This window comes from Ambystoma mexicanum, chromosome 2q (assembly GCF_040938575.1).
Source record: "Ambystoma mexicanum isolate Mex_15411 chromosome 2q, UKY_AmexF1_1, whole genome shotgun sequence".
Lineage (NCBI taxonomy): Eukaryota > Metazoa > Chordata > Amphibia > Caudata > Ambystomatidae > Ambystoma > Ambystoma mexicanum.
In genome coordinates, this window is record NC_090924.1 from 1236118651 (window position 1) to 1236141693 (window position 23043).

Below are 23043 nucleotides of genomic sequence, written 5' to 3' on the forward strand. Positions count from 1 at the left end.
ACTTCTCATCCATCTGCAAGAGGGAAAAGACACTCCAGGTTAGCGTGGAAACATCTAGAGGCGCTGCATACCGCGCTTACTCACCACATTTCTTCTTCATAACCGGCATCCATCCATGCTGAAAACGTCACGGCACCTAAAAGACACAGAAAAAGAACTCCGTTCAATACAAATACGAAAGGGACGCATCGCGCTCTCACTCACCTTCAGCGCTACTCATCTCAGCAGCACGTCGCCATCCCCGGACGCCGGCCATCATTTAAGGAAGGAAAGGAACAAAGTTAGAGAGCTGTTCAAAAGACTCATTATACTAACCTGTCAGACTTTTGCCAGTGAAGTAACTAGGCAGCAACGAGCCCGCATCAATCAACGTGCCCCTGCGCTGAAAGCAGGATGGAGAGCACACTTTCCAAGAAAACAAGGTGAGCTGTGGATCAAAGGGAAGGGTTGGACCCCGGGGAAGAAGGGGTTCAAGCACACAGAGACAATAGGGAGTTAAACTCTTCCAATCCTGTGTTTCAGGCCCAGTCTCCAGTCAAGGAGACTCCAGGGAAGGGTTTGAGGTCGTAAGAGGTTAGAACAGGCTGAGTGACGTTCCCGTGGATACCAGTTGAATGTTACACTTTATTGTACATGTCTACCATAGTAAATGGGTCAGTATGGTCAGAAATAGAATTCAGAGTGGGTAATATCAGGGGGATAAGTCTTTCAGAAGCAATATTTCTTCTATTTCTGGTGGGAACAGCTGGAGCTATGCTATCGACATGCAAGGGAGATGTTGCGGCTAGGGAGAAAGAGATCAAGTGATGGTCGGACCATGGCTGAGGCATTATAGAAGTGACGGTAGTTGGATAATTGTGCTCAGCAATCCAATCAAGGGTCCTACCTTTGATATGGGTGGCACCTGTGATCTTTTGGGTGAATCCTAATTCCTCTAAGCAGTTGTTGATCTGTGTGGCATTGGAATCTGAAGGGTCACTGAAGCCGAGGTGAAAGTCTCCTAAAATGAGGCATTGTGATGAATTTTTGAAGTTGTCATGTAGGATGTTTGTTAGGTCTTCCTCAAAGGAGCCCAGAGGGCCTGGCGGTCGGTATATGAGGTGAATGGAAACAGTCTGGGTATTAGAGATAGTTAGCTTGGCGGTGAGGGATTCACAAGAATCTGTGTTATGAGGCATTGAAAGTCTCAGTGTTAGATTAGTTTTAGCAATTATGACGAGACCTCCACCTCGAGAGGTAGTGCGATCTAATCGTATGAGGGTGTAATTATCCAGGATAGCTATCATAATTGCTGGGCCTGCTGCAGGGTGGAGCCAAGATTCAGTGACGGCAAGGACGTCTATATTTTCTCTTTGGGGTAAGCCAGCTATTTCTGTGGCGTGGGCCGGCATAGAACGGGTGTTTATTAGTGCATCTTTTATGCCAGTTTGAATAGGTTGAGCCGATAATAATAGCTGGGCCTTGTAATGGCATTTCAAAGGGGTGATGGGATCTCTGAAGAGTCGGCGGTTGAGCTGGAGTGGATGCTGGGAGTTGGTAGTTTTGCGAGAGGGGGTATTAACATTGGTAGTTTTGCGAGAGGGGGTATTAACATTGGACTGGAGGCCCCTTGAGAGTTTGGTAGTATAGTTAGCGGGAGAATATGATATTCTTGTTAAAGGATTATACATTCTTGGAAGTCTAGCACGGAGTTTGAGGTTTCTCTGTTGGAGACTGCAAGGTCTGTAATCATATTAGCCTGCTTAGGGAGTTTGTGTGCATATACTGGTTGGAGTAGGGTATGAGGCATGGTAGGGTCTTGTAAGGTAATTAAGTAGAGGATGGTTCTTAATAGAACAGTGTAGAGTGGTGGCAGGTGCATAGTGTACACGTAAAGGGCTGGTATGTGGTAGTTGTCTAGGTGGTCAATTAGACAGTAATAATGTATGGGCAGGTGGCTAAAATGACAATAGGTGAGGATAGGTTTGCAGGATTAGGTGGACTAATGTGGAGTTAGGCATATAATACCACATGTCTAAAGGAGGTGCAATATGGCGCCTAAACACATTGCATGCACATAAGTAGTATAGAACAGTAAGGCAAAGTACAATCAATAAAGGCTTACATAAAGTATCAGGTCTATCTGAGTCAAAATGTATATATGGACATGGGCTAGCACGGAATGAAATATGCTATGCATTGGTGGTGATGTGCTATGACACATGTGAGGTAAACAAACAAATAATGGATAAGTTGTGATACGTGGCATACTATATAGCAGGTGTTTTCATGACACAAGCAGATTGTTAATAGCAAGGAGAATTGGAGTACATCTTATAGTGCTACTAAAGTCAGCTTGCAGTGTTGGAGGGCATGAGCGGAACCGAAAAAGCGGAGTAGCGGAAGCCTTAGGCTAGTGAGTGTATATGCGGTAGCGGCATATGACAAGCGAAAAGGTTTATAGCCGCATACGTTTTACAAAACAGACAGTAGGCGTTACTTAGGTAACTACAAATATAACTGTCTTATGATCAGGCTTAACTTCAATCAGATGGGCAGGAAAATGTTACCTTTAGCGAGAGGCCATGGAGAGCTGTTTTCTAACTCGCAAGCAGAAGGGGTAAATCAGCTAACAGCGTAACACGCCGACACGCCAGGTCGCACTCGGTCAGCTCAGTCAGAGGTTGGCCTTATCTCTAGGCCTTACCTCGTTGGCCGGCTCTCGCCTGCCGGTGATTCGTAGAGGGGTAGATGGGTGGCCGAGCAATCCAATGACTCCTGCAGCCAATACAGAGTCAGGCACACGATGGGACGAAGTCAGGCGCAGAGTGCTCTTAACGTGGTGGCCATCTTAAAATAATGCAGATCAGTCGAATTTCCAACGTAATAGTGGCTCACGGCCGGTATGATAAGGATATCAGCAGTATATGTAGTTGGGATATTCTCAGGATAGTGCAGGCAGGGTACTTCGAATAAAAATCTAATTTAGGAGACTACAAATCGCGATGCGCAGAGGGGCTCTTAGGCAGCTGGTAATATGCCTAGAGCTTACCTCGGCATCTCGGCAGAAGAAGGGAGTACTGCTCCTGCTGCACACGACGAAGCTGAGGAGCTCCTGCTCATATTGTAGATGTTCTGAGACTCCAAAACAGCTAAGGACCGCATAAGGGGATGGACAGGTCTTGGAGAAGTTGCCAGGAGAAGGTGAGGGACTTCACAGGTCCTCTGGCAAAGACCATGGACCTGGCGGGGCACGCCCAGGATACCGGAGAAGAGGTGGAGTCGGATGCGCTAGCAAACTGGGCACAAAGAGTAGTTTGTTTGCTCGGAAGCACGAACTGCGCAATATCATCCCTTGCACTTGCGCAATCTCACTGTCACCTGGCCTAGTAAAATCGTTGTCTTTGTCTTCCTTCTGTTTCATCTCCCTTGCCTCGTCATGACTTGAAACACTTGTGTATAGGTGCATTATAAATGCCTTATCATATCATATCATATCATCAGAAAGGAGAAGGGGACTCCTGCTGAAGATAGAAGCAAAGCTAGGCGACCTAGCCACGTACGAGGCAGGAGAAACAGTGCAAGGCCTCCTATTTGGAGAGACTTTTGGCAAGACAATGGGGAGGTTTGTAGGGTACACCTCCCTTGAGAAAGCCCAGGCCTCGATCAGAAAGATCTTCCCAGGGACCGGGACCGGCCGCTATAGAGGTCGAGCAGCCGGTTGTTTTCAAGGCACGAGGAGTCCTCAGAACAACAGCCCACTACTGGGAAAATAGAAAACGGGACTCTTTCTTACCCACAAGAGGATTCTTCCCCAGAGATTGCAGATGTCACGGCCCTGCATATATCCACCCATAGGGGGGAGGACACAGCAATTTTGGCTGAATTGGCACACACTTTCCAGTGATGCATGGGTTCTTCAAATAGCCAGAGAGTTGCATTTAGCCTTTGTGCAAGAGCCAATGCAAGAGGTTGCCCCTCAAGCGATACACATGGCACAGGTAGAAAGAGAGAGCCTACGCTACGAGCAAGGCCAGCTACACCAGCTGCGACACACCTTAAGGGAAGGGAAGGAGATTGACCAGAATAGACCTGAAAGATGCCTATCTCACTGTACCGGTCCAAGCAGAATTCCGACTATTCCTGCCATTCGACTGGAATGGCCAGTTCTGCCAGTTCATGACAATGCCATTCAGACTAGCATCAGCACTATGGGCATTCACCAAGCTCATGAAACCAGCAGCGATCAGTGAGAAAGGGATCTGTATGATCATATACCTAGATGACATGCTGCTACTGGCGGAAAACAGAGAAGCTCTCATATATCAGACAATATGGCTGAAGGAGCTCCTAGCTTTGCTAGGATTTCTAGTGAATCAGGAGAAATCAGTCATGACCCCAGCAAGAAGGTTAGACTTCCTCGGCTTCGTGCTGGACACCAAGTCAGCGACACTGGAGGTGCCAGCTAGAAAGATCCGAGACATCAAGAAAGAGATCAATGCATGCCTAAGCAAGCGGGTGATATCTCTAAGAGTTCTAGCGATGATAGTAGGGCTATTAGCATCAACTATTCAAGCCCTTACATTATCGAGCCCTGCAAAGACTAAAAATAAAACACATCCAACTGGGGCTGAAAAATCATCAGACGGTCCCACTAGATCGCAGGTCTATCACAGAGCTAGAGTGGTGGTTGAAGAATATCGACGCTTGAAACGGGTGAGCCATCTTTGGAGACCGCCCAATCAAGTTATAGAGTCAGACTCCAGCAGAATAGGCTGGGAAGAATGATGCAGCTTGCTAGCGACAGGGGGAAATGGAGCACAGAAGAGCTGCAGCTCCACATAAATTGCTTAGAACAGGTAGCTGAATATTTTGCAAAAATAGCATTTATGAAAGGGAAAGTGAATACATGCCTCCTGCTGAAGATGGCCAACATCTCAGCAGACAAAGGACTTTTTGCATGTTTGCCTCCAGTCAGGGACGTCAGTCACAGCAGAGCACCTGCCAGATACACTCAATGTAGTGGCAGACTGGAACTACTGGTACCTGACAGACTCCAGCGACTGAAAGCTGAATACAGAGATATTCCAACAGCTGGAGCAGTTATGAGGCCCAGTACACAGACCTATTTGTGCCATGGCTGAACACAGTGAAGGACAGCTACTTAAGCTGGAGACTAGACCCTATGGCCCGAGGAGCAGATGCATTCTTGCAGAATTGGAAAGGGGAACTGCACAACGCCTTTCCCCCCTTCATGATGCTGAGCAGAGTCCTAGCAAAAACGTGACGAGAAGGAGCGGAGCTGATACTATCAGCCCTGATGTGGAAGTCTCAAGTGTGGTTTCCGACCCAGATGTAACTGTCCGCTGATCTCCCGCTGGTCCTGACGGACCCAGCTGGGTCGTTTCATCCTCTGAGAGTGAAAGAGACTCTCCCATAAAATAGCATGAGGATATCAGGAGATACTGGTCATTGCCAGGCATTTTTAAACAGACAGCAGTGTGTTACAGAGAATTCTCATTTCTGTGCTAATTCCCTCTACCTTAGAGACCCTGCCCACTTTCCTGGACTTTAGGACTTTTAATTTTTATACTGGAGTGATTGAGACCGTTTTCTCACTCTCTCAAGTATTTTTCTTTGATTTGAACCGTGTGTTTCTTTTGGTTTTGGAGTCTGACAAACTCCATAGGCATCATCTTTCAGTGCAGTGTCACAGAGAAATCCTTTTGATTTCTGTTAAGGTTTAAATACCTTCTCTTGGATAAACTACTGTGTCCAAGATTAGCAAAGTGAAATTGACTTTACTAACCTTTTTCTCTGTGTGGACCCAGCACACACCATCCTATGTGGAGTGTTGGGGGTTACTTAGTATCCCCTTTGTCTACCTTCTCATGTAACATTTTTATCTTACCCTTACTATAATTAATGGCTGGTGGCAGTGGTTTAATTTTCCTACCGTTTCTGCGAATGAATGGGATTAACTTGCATAAAACTACAATTAATGGCTGGTGGCAGTGGTTTAATTTTCCTACCGTTTCTGCGAATGAATGGGATTAACTTGCATAAAAGGCAAGGTCTTTTGCAAGGAAGGCAGAGTCGACCACTGGACGAAGGAACCGAAGAAGAAATTGGAAGAGAAGCTTGCTGCACCCTCCTGGACCGTTGGTTTGCCCGGTGAAACCCTGCTGCAGTGCTGAAGCTCCAAATATCGGATCAACTAGAGAAGCCCTTAAAGGACGACTTCTTCCCTTGGGATGGTGGGACCAACTAACCCCAAGACAAACTTGACTGGAACCCCTCTATCTGCTGGCTGTACTTCTTTGCTGCTGCTGGAACTGAGTGCAAGGGGACAGGAACACCAGAAACGAGTGCATCATCTTTAAGCCGTATCCGAGCTCCAGGAAGATCCTAAGGACTTGTTCGAAGAAGGACTACCCAATACTAGCCACCTCAACAGAGTGCTGGACCCCAGAAGCAAGGGGGGGCACACAAGGTGTCAAAGAACCGCAGTGGTGGTATTTGCGAGTAGCTGAAACCGCATAGTGCCACGGATCTGGAGTAAGTCCATTGCTGCAGCTGACCTTCAGACCATAGTGCAGGAGTCCCCAGATGTCCTCCCTCTTGTCCCCAAGACTGAGGCTCAGGAACAACAGGATCTGCAGGACTACAACAGGAACAGAAGCCAGCTGGGCCCCTTTGTTCAGACTCAAGGTACTGTGTAACCAGGGGTACTTACCTCTTGCTGTGTGTAGCTTTCTTGCTCTCACTGCAGACTTGCATTGGCTGCCCTTTGCAGAGTTACTTGCAGCTTTGCCTTTCACAAGCCTCCCAGCCTGTGGCCCAACAGTGATTATTTCTACAACAAAACTCTTCAAGAAGTGCCTCAGCTTCCCTAGAGTTTACTCAATTGACGTTGGCTGTACTGGCTCCCTGAAGACTCTTCTTACCCTCTGATTTAGGGCCTCATTACGAGCTTGGAGGTAAGGGAAAAACAATGCCGTAAAGGATTACCGGCATCGCTTACCGCTCCGGTCCATTACGACCCGCCAACCCGCTATCAGCGGCACCATAAATAATGGTGCCTCTAATAGCGGCATTGGCGTGGGCACACGACCCTACATGCCGACAATAGCGGCATGGCGTAAACAGGAGCTGAACACAAGTCAGGCGGACATGCAAATAACGGCCTACTAAAGGGCGAAAAGTACCTTACCGGCATGGAGTAAATACCGGCATCTCGAACCACCCGTAAACGGTCATGTGCAGTGTTGCCAACTGCCACAAGTGCACACAATCATCACAGGTGGAGGCAATGTAGACTGGGACAGCATAAAAAGAGCACACCCCACCCCTACCCACACCCAGTCACACACCAAAATGATTCCAATACTAGTAGCAATACTGGGGCTGGAGGACATGATTGCAGTGGAACTCCAGCAACAACAACACCAACAGGCAGCACAGAAGAGACGTAGGAGGAGAAGGAGGGTGAGGCAGGCACAGCATGCACCACCAGTGCATGCAGTTGTACCACACAGGCAGCCCCCCACGAATCAGAGCCAGTCCATTCAGCCTAACCCATGAGCAGATCCACACCCTGTACCGTCTGGACCGGGACACCATCACCACCATTGTGGACATGATACATAACGACATTGCCAGCCCCATAGACATCCGTTCCGCCATCCCCCGTCTACTGAAGGTGGTGTCTGTGCTCCACTTCCTGGCCACAGGCACCTATGAGCACACAGTAAGGCAGATGCATGGCATATCACAACCATTATTCTCACGGACGATGAACCAAGTGCTCGATGCCCTCCTGAAGCACACAGGTGACCACATATTCCTACAACGGACTGCCCAGGAGATCTGCAACACCAAAGTTGGCTTTCATTCACTGGCAGGCTTCCCAGGTTGCATTGGTGCCATCGACTGCACCCATGTTGAATTGGTGGTCCCACATGCCATGGGGGTAGTGTACCACAACCGTAAGTTATACCACTCCATCAACGTGCAAATGGTATGTGACTCGAACAAGATCATCACACATTGTTGTACCCGATTTCCCGGATCAGCCCATGATTCAATGTTCATGCAAAACTCCACGATACCACGCTACATGAAGCGACACGCAGGGCAACGATCCTGGCTACTCGGTGAGTTGCATGTCAAGCTCATGGCAGTGTGGTGTGGGGAGATGATTGGGGGGAGAGATGCATACTTCACCTGGCTGAGATGCAGGGGAGGGAGAGATGCATACTTCACCTGGCTGAGATGGGGGGGAGAGATGCATACTTCACCTGGCTGAGATGGGGGGGGAGATGCATACTTCACCTGGCTGAGATGGGGCGGGGGGAGATGCATACTTCACCTAGCTGAGATGGGGGGGGGGATGCATACTTCACCTGGCTGAGATTAGCTGAGGGGATGGGCGATGCTCATACCCCAAAGCAGGCCAGACTGGACCTGACACCTGACACCTAAATGCAAGACGTAAGCTGCACTACTATGAAAATGAGGCAGTGCTGCAACCATTCCATAGCCATCAACATGTACACTTCACATAATCAGACCATAGCCCCTGCAACACAATGCAGCGACATGCAGTTAGTATGGCCAATGCAAATGACCGAATAACATCACCACAATGGACATGTGTCCATTAGTGCGTACAAAGGAGTCACATGAGGCCAAAATACAGAATCTCACTCCTACACCACCACAGAGGTCCAGCATACCAGCATGGCTACATCGGGCGTGGAAAGTCAGATCATCAAGAGTCTGGCTTCAACAGTGACAGGATAAAAGCATACAATTAACTACACATCTCCTAGATCATGGGAACAACCGGAGTGGGCAACCACAGTGCATGAGCACTCATAAGGAATAGGACACCCCTGCGCCCACTAGACGATGCCACCCACACCCGTCGATCATATAAATTCACACATTGCAGTTACTTTGAGTAGCTCTATTCATGCATCGATATGTGGATGCAAGCAGGAAATAAATGCATGCTATTGTGTCATTGACACAGGTCACATTTGGTGTAATCACTTACACATAACCACTGTTGCACACATGCAGGTGATGCTGGCTATCCTTTGAAGAGGTGGCTCCTTACCCCCGTCCGGAACCCACAGAACAGGCACGAAGAGGACTACAATCGTGCACATACACGTATCCGTGTGGTTATTGAGCAGACATTTGGGATTTTGAAGCTGACATGGTTGCTGCATCATGCATGCTCCCCATGGGGCTGGATCTCCCTGGCCATGACTCCACAGAAGACAGCTCATGGCTGCTGGCATTGTGTATGCTGGGTGGGGAGAGGTTGGGTGACTGCAGGGGGCCTGTTGCGGTAGGTGTTCCGGGTGTCGGACTATGTGTATCATCATCTGACACGGGTGCCGTGGCAGCTGCCCCTCCGATGGTACTGCTGGCAGTGGAAATAGAGCCTTCAGCCACTGGCTCCTGTGTGGTGGTGGCTGGTGTGGGTGCTGTGGTGGTTGCCCTTTTGCACATTGGTGCTGTAGATTCGTGGGTTGTGTTGGGCTTGTGAGGTAGTCCTGGTTTCCCTCTTCACCTTGATGTTGAGGGCCTGTTTGCTCCCTACGTGCCCCTGGACTTCTTCACTGGTGTCGCGTGCTGCTCCATGGGGTCCTGATCATCACTGTCAGATTGTGTGCCTGTGGGGGACCAAGAGAGGGACAGCATCAGTGATGGGTCTACGTGCATCAGGCATGCATTGGGGTAGCTGCAGTTCTATGGAATGGCAGTTATTTGCCGTTGGAGTAGTGACATACGGGTTGCTTGCCTTATGGGTGGGTCAAGCCGGGATGCGTCTGGGCTGACACATGTATGGGGTGCATCATGCATGTGGACGAGATGGTGCTGTGCACTGCCTGTAGGCAGGGTTGCATACATGTGTCTGGTGGCCCCTGCATTGCATCATTTCACTGTCAGTTCGGGGGGACATCTTCATGGTTTGCATTACAGTGGTTTATTTGGGACACTTAGCGGCATCAGCCGATGATGGGGCTCCACGCTCCATATCCCCCACTCCCTCGATTGCCTCCATTCCAATGGTGCTCGCACAAGTCTCCTCCCAGTGAGTCATCTTAATGGGTGAGACACCTCCGCCACCTGTTGCCATTCCCTGGCTACGGTTTGCTGCGATGATGTTCCAGACGCGTAGACGCAGGTCATCCCAGCGCTTCCGAACATCTTTTACTGTGCGTGGGGTGGTGCCAACCGCACTCACTTTACGCGCCACCTCCGCCAGATCTCTTTCTTGCGCAACAGTGCAGGTCGACGCATATCATTTTCAAAAACAACCTCCCCATTTTCGGCCAAGGTGTCTGCGAGCATGTTGAGCTCTTCTTCAGAGAAGCGCTCCTTGTGCAGGCGCGCAGCTCCTTTTTTCAGTGCCTTGGGCATTCTAACATGCTGTTGGTTGATTTTGAGACAGGTGTGGTGGTGATGTGGATCCTGGGTGCTGAGGATGGCAATGGATTGTGTTTTTCAAGGTGGCCTCCATGCTCTATCCTGTTCCTGTGCAATGACGCTATTTCTGGTTCCGCCTATTTACGGTCACCGCTATTAGCGGTGACCGCTATTAGCGGCCACCGGTGATAGCGGTCACCGCTAATGCCGGAACCATGGATGGCGGTGGTGCTATCTGTGCATCCCTCGATGCCGCTAAGGGCGATTTTTGGGTCTTTAGCGGCATGGCAGTAAGGTCGTTACCGGCATGGCGCAAAGCTTGTGCCCGCAAACTCATAATAGCCCTCTAATAGCGGGCTCTTTGCTACACGGACACAGTATTTGCTCGATTCCGGTAAGGACAGTTATGTCCGTAATGACCCCCTTAGTGTTTATTTGTCCGTCAAAAAGTCATACATAACTTACTTGTATAGCTGGGAAAGTGTTAACCTATATTTCATTGGGGGATTGTAAAGTGCATACCTGTTGTAGAAACTTGTTAACCTTTGTTTCCTTCTCTAACACATTCCTTTGTCCACAACCTCAGTTTTGCATTAAGTGTTAAAAAGATATAACCAATGTCCCTGTTAGGGAGAATTCTCTGTTTAGAATTGATTTCCTAACCTAGTGAGTCCCCCAGCAGCTTTGCTGGATTTTTGAGGTTTATTTTTTTCTCCTGCCAAGAGTGAGACTCTTTACCCTCACTCTTGGACATGATTTGAGTGTGTTTCTTTGGATCTAGATGTGTTTAATGGGCTATGGGGTCTTTTACCCCATAGGGCTTCATGTGTTTTTGTGATGTGTGTTACACAGCACCCTCAGTGCAGTGACACAGGGGTGTTATAGTGACCCCCCAGTATAGACTCCATACCCTGGGACTGACTACTGTCTCCCAGGGCATGTAAAGTCACCATTGACTTTACTAGTTTTAGATTCTGAACAGAACCAGTACAAACCATCATATTGTGGACGTACTGGCTGGGGCAATTCGATTACCCCAGGATCTGTTAGTCGAGGGGGCACGTCTCCGTCCCCCCTGATCGAGTTTTGGCTGGTGGCAGTGGATACTACTTTTTATATTCAACCGCGAATATTTTCCTATGGGATTTCCCATTGTTTTAGGCTTCTATCTTTATTTAATTATTTACGGTAGCCTCGAACATACCGCCGGTTTATTTAATTAATATTAATTCTCCGGTTGGTATTTTTTGCCAAAACTTGATTCTAAAATGGCGTTTGTGTTCACTTCTCTGACTCCAACCCAAGTCGAGCACTTTGTTCCACTTTTTGGCGGGCTTCTCCACAGAAGCCCTCCAAAGTGGTGCCACTCTGTCTGGGGTACTTAGGAGGGGTGGAGGGGAATTTAGGCACCCTGGACTGAGTTGCCTAGGCAACTCAAGTCGCACTCCAAACTGATTGGCCCAAGTGGTGAGCCGGGCCGGCTCACCACTTAGCATGTTTGAGTGACAGCTAGCTGAGTGAATGGGGGTTTTCTGCATAAAAGCAGGGCTTTGGGGACTGGAACTTTAGAAGTCGCCACAGGACCTAAGAATCTGACGAGGGAGAAGCTGAGCCGACCTGCCGCGACACCACCGCCGGTGGAGCCCTGCTGGACTGCCTCACCACTTTTCCCAACGACAGAGAAGATCTCCCACCGGAGAGTCTTCTTCCTATGACTGGTGGGGATAACCAGTTTCACCGTCTTTTCGCCTTCCCGATGTACCTCGTGGCCGCCTTGCCTGTGCCAAGCACCCCGGCAACCGGGATACCACGTTTTACCACGACCGCGAAACAAAGGTACCACCTTTAACCGGAAAACTCCACGGCTGGTTTCTTCCCTGGTAGTGCAACGACCTTCATCTTTCCTCCAAGTCGAGATCTTCTCTTCCCCTGGACGACAACGCAACTTGCACCCACTACCAGGAACAACTGCCACCGCTGGAGGATCCTTCCCACTTAAGGGACCGTGTCCCGCCTGGCTTCCCTTGCTACTGACTGTATGGGGTAGATTTAGCCCCCGGCTTTCGAACCTGGGTTAGCCTGGGACACCCTGGCTAAACTTTCCTAAGCCTCTCTAAACTCTTTTTGAACCCTCTGCAAGACTTTCTAAGCCTAGTGTAACTGTGTGATCTTGGGCGCATTTGTGCTCTGCTCTCTCTAAGAGTGGGCCCAGCCTTTGGACTTTGGCTCACCAGTGACTTTTGCTCTTCTGCCTTGCTTATAGTGTTGCTGAATCTTAGAGTGGTGTACCTTTCCATATTCTGTCTTTTTCCCTCCCTTTCTCACAAACTTATTGGAGTGCAATCTAGTTAAACGCTCAGCTCTGTATGAAAATAAGTGGTGTTTTACTGTGACTTATCTGATAAGGACAAAGGGGTGTATATATTACAATAGTAACTGTGTTTAGAATATTTTACAATAAGAGTGCTGGAGTGTTTTCAACAGTGTGTTTTTAAATAAATAATTATATACTTTGATACCAAAGCTCTGGTCAGTGTTTGCTTGTATTATTGTACCTGAGTGCCTATTGTGTATACTTTGCATACTGCCTAACTCTTCTCGAGGGAAGTCTGACTGCTCAGCCACAGCTACCAGGTAAATCTGGGTGGTGCGGACTGCTACCAAGTGGGTTTACTGCCAACACCTGTAGTCTTAAATCTTTTGCAGTGGTCCCTAAGGGAACTGCACAGGTTTCTGCCTAACACTGGTGTACAGCGGTGGGATTTGTATTGCGTATACACTTTAGAGTGCTTGAGGATACCTTATTACAACTAACCACAAAGTTTAGCACTGAAAAAGTAATCTTTCTAACATGTCAACTATGGAAACTTATAGTCAAGAGTCCCTTGCTATAAAAACTGCTGATTGTTTAAGAGTATTATGTAAGCATAAGAACCTCCTGACTAAAGGCAAGAACATGGAATTAATAGAAAGGTTGTTAGCTAACCAAAGTCTGGATGATGGTTCTGAGGAACCTACCATGACAGAAAATGTAGATAACAGTATAGAAATTGATATTGATCACAATGTTGATAATCTTGAGGAAGAGTCAGAAGAGGAGGGTGAGGCTGCTGTGACTGTCCCCCGTAGGCCTCTGTCTGCTCTACCTGCTGTACCTACTGGGCCTTTGCCAAGTCCCACACTTAGTCCTCAATATCTTGAATTAGAGAAAATGAAACTTGAACTAGAGTTCAAGAGACTGAATACTCTGGCTGAACAGAGACATCAGGAAATGAATCAAGAACTAAGGCTAAGGGATATGGAGCTCAAGCATGAGCTAGAAATGAAGAAATTATCTGTCGAAAATGCTTCTCTCTCTGGCTCCTCTAGAAGTTCCAGTCCTAAAAGACCCCGGATGCCTAAAGAATTGGTTGGTATGTATGAGCCTAAGTTGGATGTGTTGGATTGGTTGCCTTTGTTTGAATATAATCATGGGCTCCAGAACATCACAGGAAATGACTTACTCACCTGGTTGTTCTCTAGGCTTCCCCCTGTTGCAACTGATGTGGTAATGGAGTTGGGGGAGGAGGATAGGAAAGAGTATGAATGTGTGAAACTAGCTCTGATAGCTAGGTTTGGGAAGACCCCTTCCCAGTATCTTAAGAGGTTTAGAACCCTCAAAAAGCATGATGGTACCCCTTGGGCTACCTGGGTGAGTGAAGGGTTGAAAAACTTAGAGGGATGGATTAAGGGTTACAAAGTGAACACTTATGAAGGTATGAAGAATCTTTTTATGTTGGAGTCAATTTATGATGCCTGCTCTCCTGAGCTCAGACAGCACTTGGCTGATTCAAAGGAATTAGATTCCCAAAAACTAGCTAAGGCTGCTGACTTTGGGTTGCCAACAGGGCCACTCACAAGGATTCTGGACTAACTCAGAAAAAGGATGAGGGGAAACAGCCTAAAAAGGACTCCAATGAGAATTCTAATACTGCAAATTCCAAAGAGGGCCCCAAACAAAACCAGAAGGGTAAGCCACCAGGGAAACCACAACAGAATAGTGTCTCCTTCTGGTGCTAAACCAGAGGGAGGTCAGAACAAGCCTCCATTCCAAAAGGCATTTGGTAAATGCTTTGTTTGTGGCTCTACTGACCATGTGAAAGGAGATCCCAGATGCAAGGGTAAACCTTCAGGGATCCAACTTGCCTCCTTAGCCTTCGCTCCAGAAGAGGAAGTCCCCATGGCAAGTGGAAACTTTCTACTGCTGGCTGATGAACCCATTGGTGTCTCCGCCAGTGTTTCTTTAGTCTCTCTGGGGGTGTGGGAACAACAGAATTTAGATGTGTATAATTCTATCCCAGATAATACTAAAGAGTATTATAAAGACAGTGTCCATGTGAATGGTCAGGAGACTCCTGCCATTAGAGACACTGGGGCCAGCATAACTGTGGTGGATGAATCATTTTTCAAGGCAGAGGATGTTGCTAAGCCACCCAAATGCCTCACCAAGTTAGCTGGAGGGCATGTGCAGATGTGTCCCCAGTTACCAGTTCTCATCCAGTGTAATGACATGGCTGTAAAAATACCTGTCAGTGTACAATGTGAAGTGCCAGGTAGGGTTCTGTTGGGTAATGACCTAAAAGCTCTTGGAGTTGTGTCACATACCCCCAGACCACCTAGTAAAAGGTTACAGGAGCTCACAAAACCTGCAAGAGAGAAAACCCTGAGAGGGTTATCTCAGGAGATGATGACAGAGATCACTCCTTTACCACTGGAGCAACTCACTGCAGTAACTACCAGATCAGGAGCAAAGGGGCAACCCAAGACTCCTAGGAAAAAGTCAGCAGCAAGCACTCCAGTGCTTCCAACAGTTACACCTGTAACTCCACCTCCAGCTGAGGCTGAGAGGGAGGTACAACCCTGTATGGTTGAACTAGACTCTGAAGAAGAGCTAGTGGGAGGCCAAGAACGTATTGGAGATCTAGACCCTGAGGACCATCGTGAACTGCAGTCTTTACTGGCAGAAGGTGGGCCCAGCAGGGCAGCTTTCCGTAAGGGACAAAGAGAATGTCCAACTCTGGAGGGTCTCCGCCAACAGGCAGCTGCTCAGGCTGATGGGCAAGACCCTGGGAAGTATAGGTTGCACTGGGAAGATGGCCTCTTCTACAGTGAACCAACTGAGTCTGAACCTGGAGACTACAAACGCCTTTAGTACCTCAAGAAAACAGACAATAGTTCTTGCACTTAGCCCACGAGATTCCTTTGGCCGGTCACTTGAGCTTCAAGAAGACCAAGGTAAGGCTGTCACTCTACTTCTATTTGCCAAAAATGGGGGCCGAAGTAGATAAGTTTTGCAAGAGCTGCCATACCTGCCAAACGTCTGGTAAGGTTGGCGCCAAGAATGTGGCACCCTTAGTGCCTCTCCCAGTTGTGGGAGTCCCATTTGAGAGGGTAGGGATTGACATTGTTGGTCCCCTTGATCCCCCTACCTCCTCAGGCAACAGGTTTATCCTTGTTGTAGTAGACCATGCTACTAGATACCCTGAGGCAATTCCTATGAGGACTGTTACAGCTCCGGCTGTGGCTAAGGCCCTCCTTGGTATTTTTACCAGGGTTGGGTTTCCTAAGGAAGTAATATCCAACAGGGGGTCAAACTTTATGTCCCACTACATGAAAGCCATGTGGAAAACCTGTGGAGTTACTTACAAGTTCTCAACCGCCTACCATCCCCAAACCAATGGATTGGTAGAAAGATTTAACAGAACCATGAAGAGCATGATAGGTGCTTTAGAGAAACCTCTGAAAAGAAAGTGGGACCTTCTACTGCCATGCCTTCTCTTTGCTTATAGAGAAGTCCCTCAGGAGGGAGTAGGTTATTCTCCCTTTGAACTTCTCTATGGCCATCCGGTCAGAGGTCCATTGGCCCTGATTAAGGAGGGGTTGGAAGGCGCTCCTCCCCTCAAGCCAGTCTGAGTGACTGACTATGTGATAGGTCTCCGGAGGAGAATGTCACACATGATGGCAGAAGCTAGTGATAACCTGAAAGCTGGACAAGCTTTGGTCAAGCATTGGCATGATCAAAAGGCTAATATGGTTGAGTTCACTCAAGACCAGCTAGTTCTCGTTATGCTCCCAACAAGGCAGAGGGCCTTGCAAGACAAATGGATGGGACCCTTCAAAGTTGTGGGAAAACTTGGAGAGGTCAACTATCTGGTGGATCTGGGCAGACCCAGGGAAGCTCCTAGAGTCTTCCACACCAACCGACTGAGAGCGTACATCTCCAGACCTGAAGTAGGAGCCTTGCTTCTGCTTCCGCAGCAGAGGAGGAAGAGAGTGAGTCTCTCCCTGATCTCCTCAGAGGTGTACCTTTGGATGAAAACATTGAAGGAGTCAATCTCTCTTCAGATCTGACACCTGAGCAACAAGAGGAGTGCAAATCTATGTTAAATCAGTTTGGCTCCCTGTTCTCACTCTCACCAGGCTTGACCCCTTGGGGACAGCACGAGATACTCACTGGTAACTGTCTGCTAGTCAAAAGCAGAGGATACCGAATGTCAGAAAATGTGAGAACCCATATCAAGGGGGAGGTCAAGAAGATGCTTGATCTCGGGGTAATAGAACCCTCTACTAGTCCATGGTGTAGCCCAGTGGTGTTAGTACCAAAGGCAGGATCCAAAGACTTGAGATTCTGTGTGGACTATAGAGCTCTTAATGCAGTCACCAAGACTGATGCCCACCCTTTACCAAGGACAGATGAGTTGGTGGATAAACTTGGCGCAGTCAAGTACCTCAGCACATTTGACCTTACATCAGGCTATTGGCAAATAGCCTTGACAGACCATGCCAAGGAGAAAACTGCATTTTCCACCCCAGTTGGCTTGTACCAGTTTAAGGTCATGCCTTTTGGATTAAAAAATGCACCTGCTACATTCCAAAGGATGGTAAACCAAGTTTTGGCTGGGATGGAGGACTTCTGCATGGCATACTTGGATGACATTGCAGTCTTCAGCCACTCCTGGGAAGATCATGTGAACCACCTAGGACATGTTTTGCAGGCTCTTGGACAAGCCAATTTGACTATCAAGGCAAGTAAATGCCAGATAGGTCAAAGTAAGGTGGTCTACCTTGGGCATGAGGTAGGAGGTGGAGAAATAAGGCCTTTGCTCAGCAAGATTGAAGCTGTGCAAAATTGGACAACACCTACCACTCAAACCCAAGTGAGAGCCTTCATAGGCCTCACTGGGTATTACAGGAATTTCATTGAGAACTATGGGACCATAGCTTCTCCACTGAATGTAATCTCCTCTCCAAAATTCCCTAAAAAGGTCAAATGGAATGGGGAGTGCAATCAGGCCTTTGAAAAACTGAAGAAAGCTCTGTGCCAAGCTCCATTATTGAGAGCTCCTGACTACCACCAAACTTTCATTGTACAAACTGATGCTTCCAATGTAGGTATAGGTGCAGTTCTGAGCCAACTGGATGAGAAGGGTAGGGAGCACCCCATTTGCTTCATCCGCCGTAAACTGAAGGATCCTGAGACAAGGTGGGCAACAATAGAAAGAGAATGCTTTGCTATTGTGTGGGCACTGAAGAAGTTTAGGCCATACTTGTATGGTTCTACTTTTGTCATTCAGACTGACCACCAACCCTTGAGATCGTTAATGCAAATGAAGGGAGAAAATACAAAACTATTGAGATGGTCAATCTGCCTGCAAGGGTTTGATTTCACCATTGAGCACAGGTCAGGGTGTCACCATCACAATGCTGATGGACTCTCTAGGATGTATGTCTCGACTAGAGGTATGAGGTTCATCCAGGAGTGGATTAAATCCTCTTGTCCCTTAGTCTGGGGGGGGGGGCGAGTGTTAGGGAGAATTCTCTGTTTAGGCTGAATTTCCTAACCTAGTGAGTCCCCCAGCAGCTTTGCTGGATTTTGGGGGTTTATTTTTTTCTCCTGCCAAGAGTGAGACTCTTTTACCCTCACTCTTGGACATGATTTGAGTGTGTTTCTTTGGATCTAGATGTGTTTAATGGGCTATGGGGTCTTTTCCCCCATTGGGCTTCATGTGTTTTTGTGATGTGTGTTACACAGCACCCTCAGTGCAGTGACACAGGGTGTCATAGTGACCCCCCAGTATAGACTCCATACCCTGGGACTGACTTCTGTCTCCCAGGGCATGTAAAGTCACCATTGACTTTACTAGTCTTAAATTCTGAACAGAACCAGTACAAACCATCATATTGTGGACGTACTGGCTGGGGCAATTCGATTACCCCAGGATCTGTTAGTCGAGGGGGCATGTCTCCGTCCCCCCTGATCGAGTTTTGGCTGGTGGCAGTGGATACTACTTTTTATATTCAACCGCGAATATTTTCCTATGGGATTTCCCATTGTTTTAGGCTACTATCTTTCTTTAATTATTTACGGTAGCCTCGGACATACCACCGGTTTATTTAATTAATATTAATTCTCTGGTTGGTATTTTTTGCCAAAACTTGATTCTAAAATGGCGTTTGTGTTCTCTTCTGTGACTCCAACCCAAGTCGAGCCCTTTGTTCCACTTTTTGGCGGGCTTCTCCACAGAAGCCCTCCAAAGTGGTGCCACTCTGTCTGGGGTAGTTAGGAGGGGTGGATGGGAATTTAGGCACCCTGGACTGAGTTGCCTAGGCAACTCAAGTCGCACTCCATCCTAATTGGCCCAAGTGGTGAGCCGGCCGGCTCACCACTTAGCATGTTTGAGTGACAGCTAGGCTGAGTGAATGGGGGTTTTCTGCATAAAAGCAGGGCTTTGGGGACTGGAACTTTAGAAGTCGCCACAGGACCTAAGAAGCCGACGAGGGAGAAGCTGAGCCAAACTGCCACGACACCACCACCGGTGGAGCCCTGCTGGACTGCCTCACCACTTTTCCCAACGACAGAGAAGATCTCCCGCCGGAGAGTCTTCTTCCTTTGACTGGTGGGATAACCAGTTTCACCGTCTTTTCGCCTTCCCGACGTACCTCGTGGCCGCCTTGCCTGTGCCAAGCACCCCGGCAACCGGGATACCACGTTTTACCCCGACCGTGAACAAAGGTACCACCTTTAACCGGAAAACTCCACGGCTGGTTTCTTCCCTGGTAGTGCAACGACCTTCATCTTTCCTCCAAGTCGAGATCTTCTCTTCCCCTGGATGACGACGCAACTTGCACCCACTACCAGGAACAACTGCCACCGCTGGAGGATCCTTCCCACTTAAGGGACCGTGTCCCGCCTGGCTTCCCTTGCTACCGACTGTTCGGGGTAGATTTAGCCCCCGGCTTTCGAACCTGGGTTAGCCTGGAACACGCTGGCTAAACTTTCCTAAGCCTCTCTAAACTCTTTTTGAACCCTCTGCAAGACTTTCTAAGCCTAGTGTAACTGTGTGATCTTGGGCGCATTTGTGCTCTGCTCTCTCTAAGAGTGGGCCCAGCCTTTGGACTTTGGCTCCCCAGTGACTTTTGCTCTTCTGCCTTGCTTTTAGTGTTCCTGAATCTTAGAGTGGTGTACCTTTCCATATTCTGTCTTTTTCCCTCCCTTTCTCACAAAATTATTGGAGTGCAATCCAGTTAAGCGCTCACCTGTATGAAAATAAGTGGTGTTTTACTGTGACTTATCTGATAAGGACAAAGGGGTGTATATATTACAATAGTAACTGTGTTTAGAATATTTTACAATAAGAGTGCTGGAGTGTTTTCAACAGTGTGTTTTTAAATAAATAATTATATACTTTGATACCAAAGCTCTGGTCAGTGTTTGCTTGTATTATTGTACCTGAGTGCCTATTGTGTATACTTTGCATACTTCCTAACTCTTCTTGAGGGAAGTCTGACTGCTCAGCCACAGCTACCAGGTAAATCTGGGTGGTGCGGACTGCTACCAAGTGGGTTTACTGCCAACACCTGTAGTCTTAAATCTTTTGCAGTGATCCCTAAGGGAACTGACTACTTCTACGCGGCAGCAGCACCCTTAAGGGATTGAATGACCTGGGGAAAATACTGCTCATGAATCGCACGCACTAACCCTAATAAGGAGATTCTAAAGTTCTATCTTCTAATGAACGCTCGCAGCTCAGCGCGGTATCAGGAGGCCATGCCCACCCCGGAAGTGAGACTACTTCTTTGGGGTGGCAGCACCCTTGTGGCATTATGCTCACTTGGCGTAAAGGGCGCAACCATACTGTTAGGCTGTTGGGCTGTACATGTACTACCGTGGATTTGGACTGTGCCCATAGACTTATATATCGTCTGGACTGGATTGCACCATTATAAGAAGATCTAAGTCACTTGCCGGCCAGTGCGGGGGGGGGGGGGACACAGACTAAGGCAGCTCCAGCTCCTCAAGCCATCGGGCATTCCCAGGACGGCAAGGTAGATATACTTTGTTGGATTTACTGTTTAGGGGCCCTCAACTCCACGTGTTCTATATTAATAATGTAAAGGACACTACAAGGGGGCTGCAAGGTTTTCCTCTCCCCAGTTGGATATCATCATATTTTCTGTATTGTGATTCGTAGGGCTTTTATATAGAAGAGATTAATTTGTATTTTATATATTTATAATTATTTTAAACTTTGCATTTGCCTGTCTTTTATATGAGAACTGAGGATTTTGTATTCTGTCCATTCTTTCTATTTATCTTGCAGAGTTTTAAAGAGTTGATACACTTTATGGAATAATATCCAGTAAGGTGACCGTATTTATTCCCTGTCATACATCCTTGGTATATAGGATCATTTGTCAACTCGATTTGGGCTACCTTTTCTGGTATTTTCTCCTTACCCCTCCTTTCCTCTTATTGTTTTATTTCTGTCATATTTAGGAGGCCCCAATTTCTAAAATATGCCGGCTCTAAGAAGCGTCTTTGGTTCCACTGAGGAGCACACGACTAAGGGGCTGGACATGCAGCGGGCCACATCATCTGTGCCTGTGGGGGGTGAGAAGGTGGATCTTATAGAAAGGGAGCAATGCTCCTCTCTCTCATCTAAGGGCCAAAACCTGCAAGAGTGGGAAATGTCATTACAAAAGGGGCCTTCTAAGAAGACTGAGGCTGAGCCTGTGCTTCCTAATTTAATCGTTACAACTATATCGGATCTTAATGATGGGTTCAATCATCCGGGAAAACGGTGTTCTTTGACCAAAGATTCACGGGTCTTTCTACTAGTAGGTACAAACTAACAGATGCAGAGTGCGTACAGGAGTATGTGCCTGGTATAAAAAGGGTGGTACGCTTTCATGCATCCACACCACTACAGGAGGCTAATTTAAGGGGGAAAATGAACGGTAAATATCTTCCATTCTTTGACTCCATTACTGGTGGGCATGCTGATGGCACTAATGGGCAGCTTAGTGCGGGTAATTACTTAATTGCCCCGCATTCCTCTACATTGTTTGTATTTGGAAATACCAACAGCGATATAAGGCCAATCGATGAGAGGTTTGACCTAACTACTGCTGAAGGTTCAATGAACCATTTGAAAGATGCCTCCACCCTGTGTCAGCAAAGACTGTAGTCCAGATTGGGTGGGGGGATATGAATGATTCATTTTTACAAATGGCTGATGCTACAGGTGAGTTATTATTAAAAGAAATTATTGATTTGGAGATGCCAATAAGACCTCCGGAATCTATTTGGAAGGGTCTAAGGAGCCTTTCGGAGGGGGCTGCCTTTTTAGAAATCCCCAAGATCATAGAAAATAAAACTGTTACAGATCTCTCCGAGGAACGGGGTAGGGAAATTATAGGATCTCCACCTATGGAGAAAAACTATGACCAAGAGAAAGTTTACTTGCCCATTATTTTAAAAGATGATGGCACAAAAACAGAGTTCTGGGACGGACCAGAAACTCGGATTGAGAGTGTGGATATGGCCCCACATAGCGAGCCCGAGACACAAGAAAGACTATCCCTAACTCCAAGCAGAACGGAGAAACAACCTACAGTTAACTTAGGAGTTGGGGATTTTACTTTTCCCCTCCCGTCTAACTTACATATTAGTTTGACTAAAAACCCTGGGTGAGACACAAGAAACTATAGGAGGTGCTTTGGCGGGGCAACAATCTGCCTTTAAGGAACTAACTCTACAACTCGCCTTTTTGGAGGGTCTAGTGGAGGGCAAAACAAAGAATGATTTAAACTTGAAAGAGGCTGACAGATTGAGGGTTGAACAAAACATCAGGTTGTCCACTATGGATGCCAAACCTACCACATTATCAGAATTTATGATTTCAGGGGAACGGTCATCTCCCTCTTATAGGGGGAAAAGGGTTGAAGGAACTCTAGGTCCCTGTTGCAATGTTGCAGAGAATTTCCAAGAAGGGGGAAGAAGGGGGGAGGTCAAACGCTCCAGATAGTCCATCACCTTTGTTGGATGTGATAGTACAAATGGAGGAGGTCAACCATGAACAAGCCATAGAGCTGCCAAAGAGAGGGTTAATCACGCGTATTAGTAGTGAAGAACCAGGTGAAGTACACCAGACTCCGCTGGTAAAGGGGACTAAAGTTAAGAAAAATCCAAACATATTACAAAAACAGTGGATTTACCACAAGAGGAAACTCTTGATTGACCAGACTTGGAAAACCAAGGGGAGGGACCATTTAATGTATCTAATTATGATATTAATG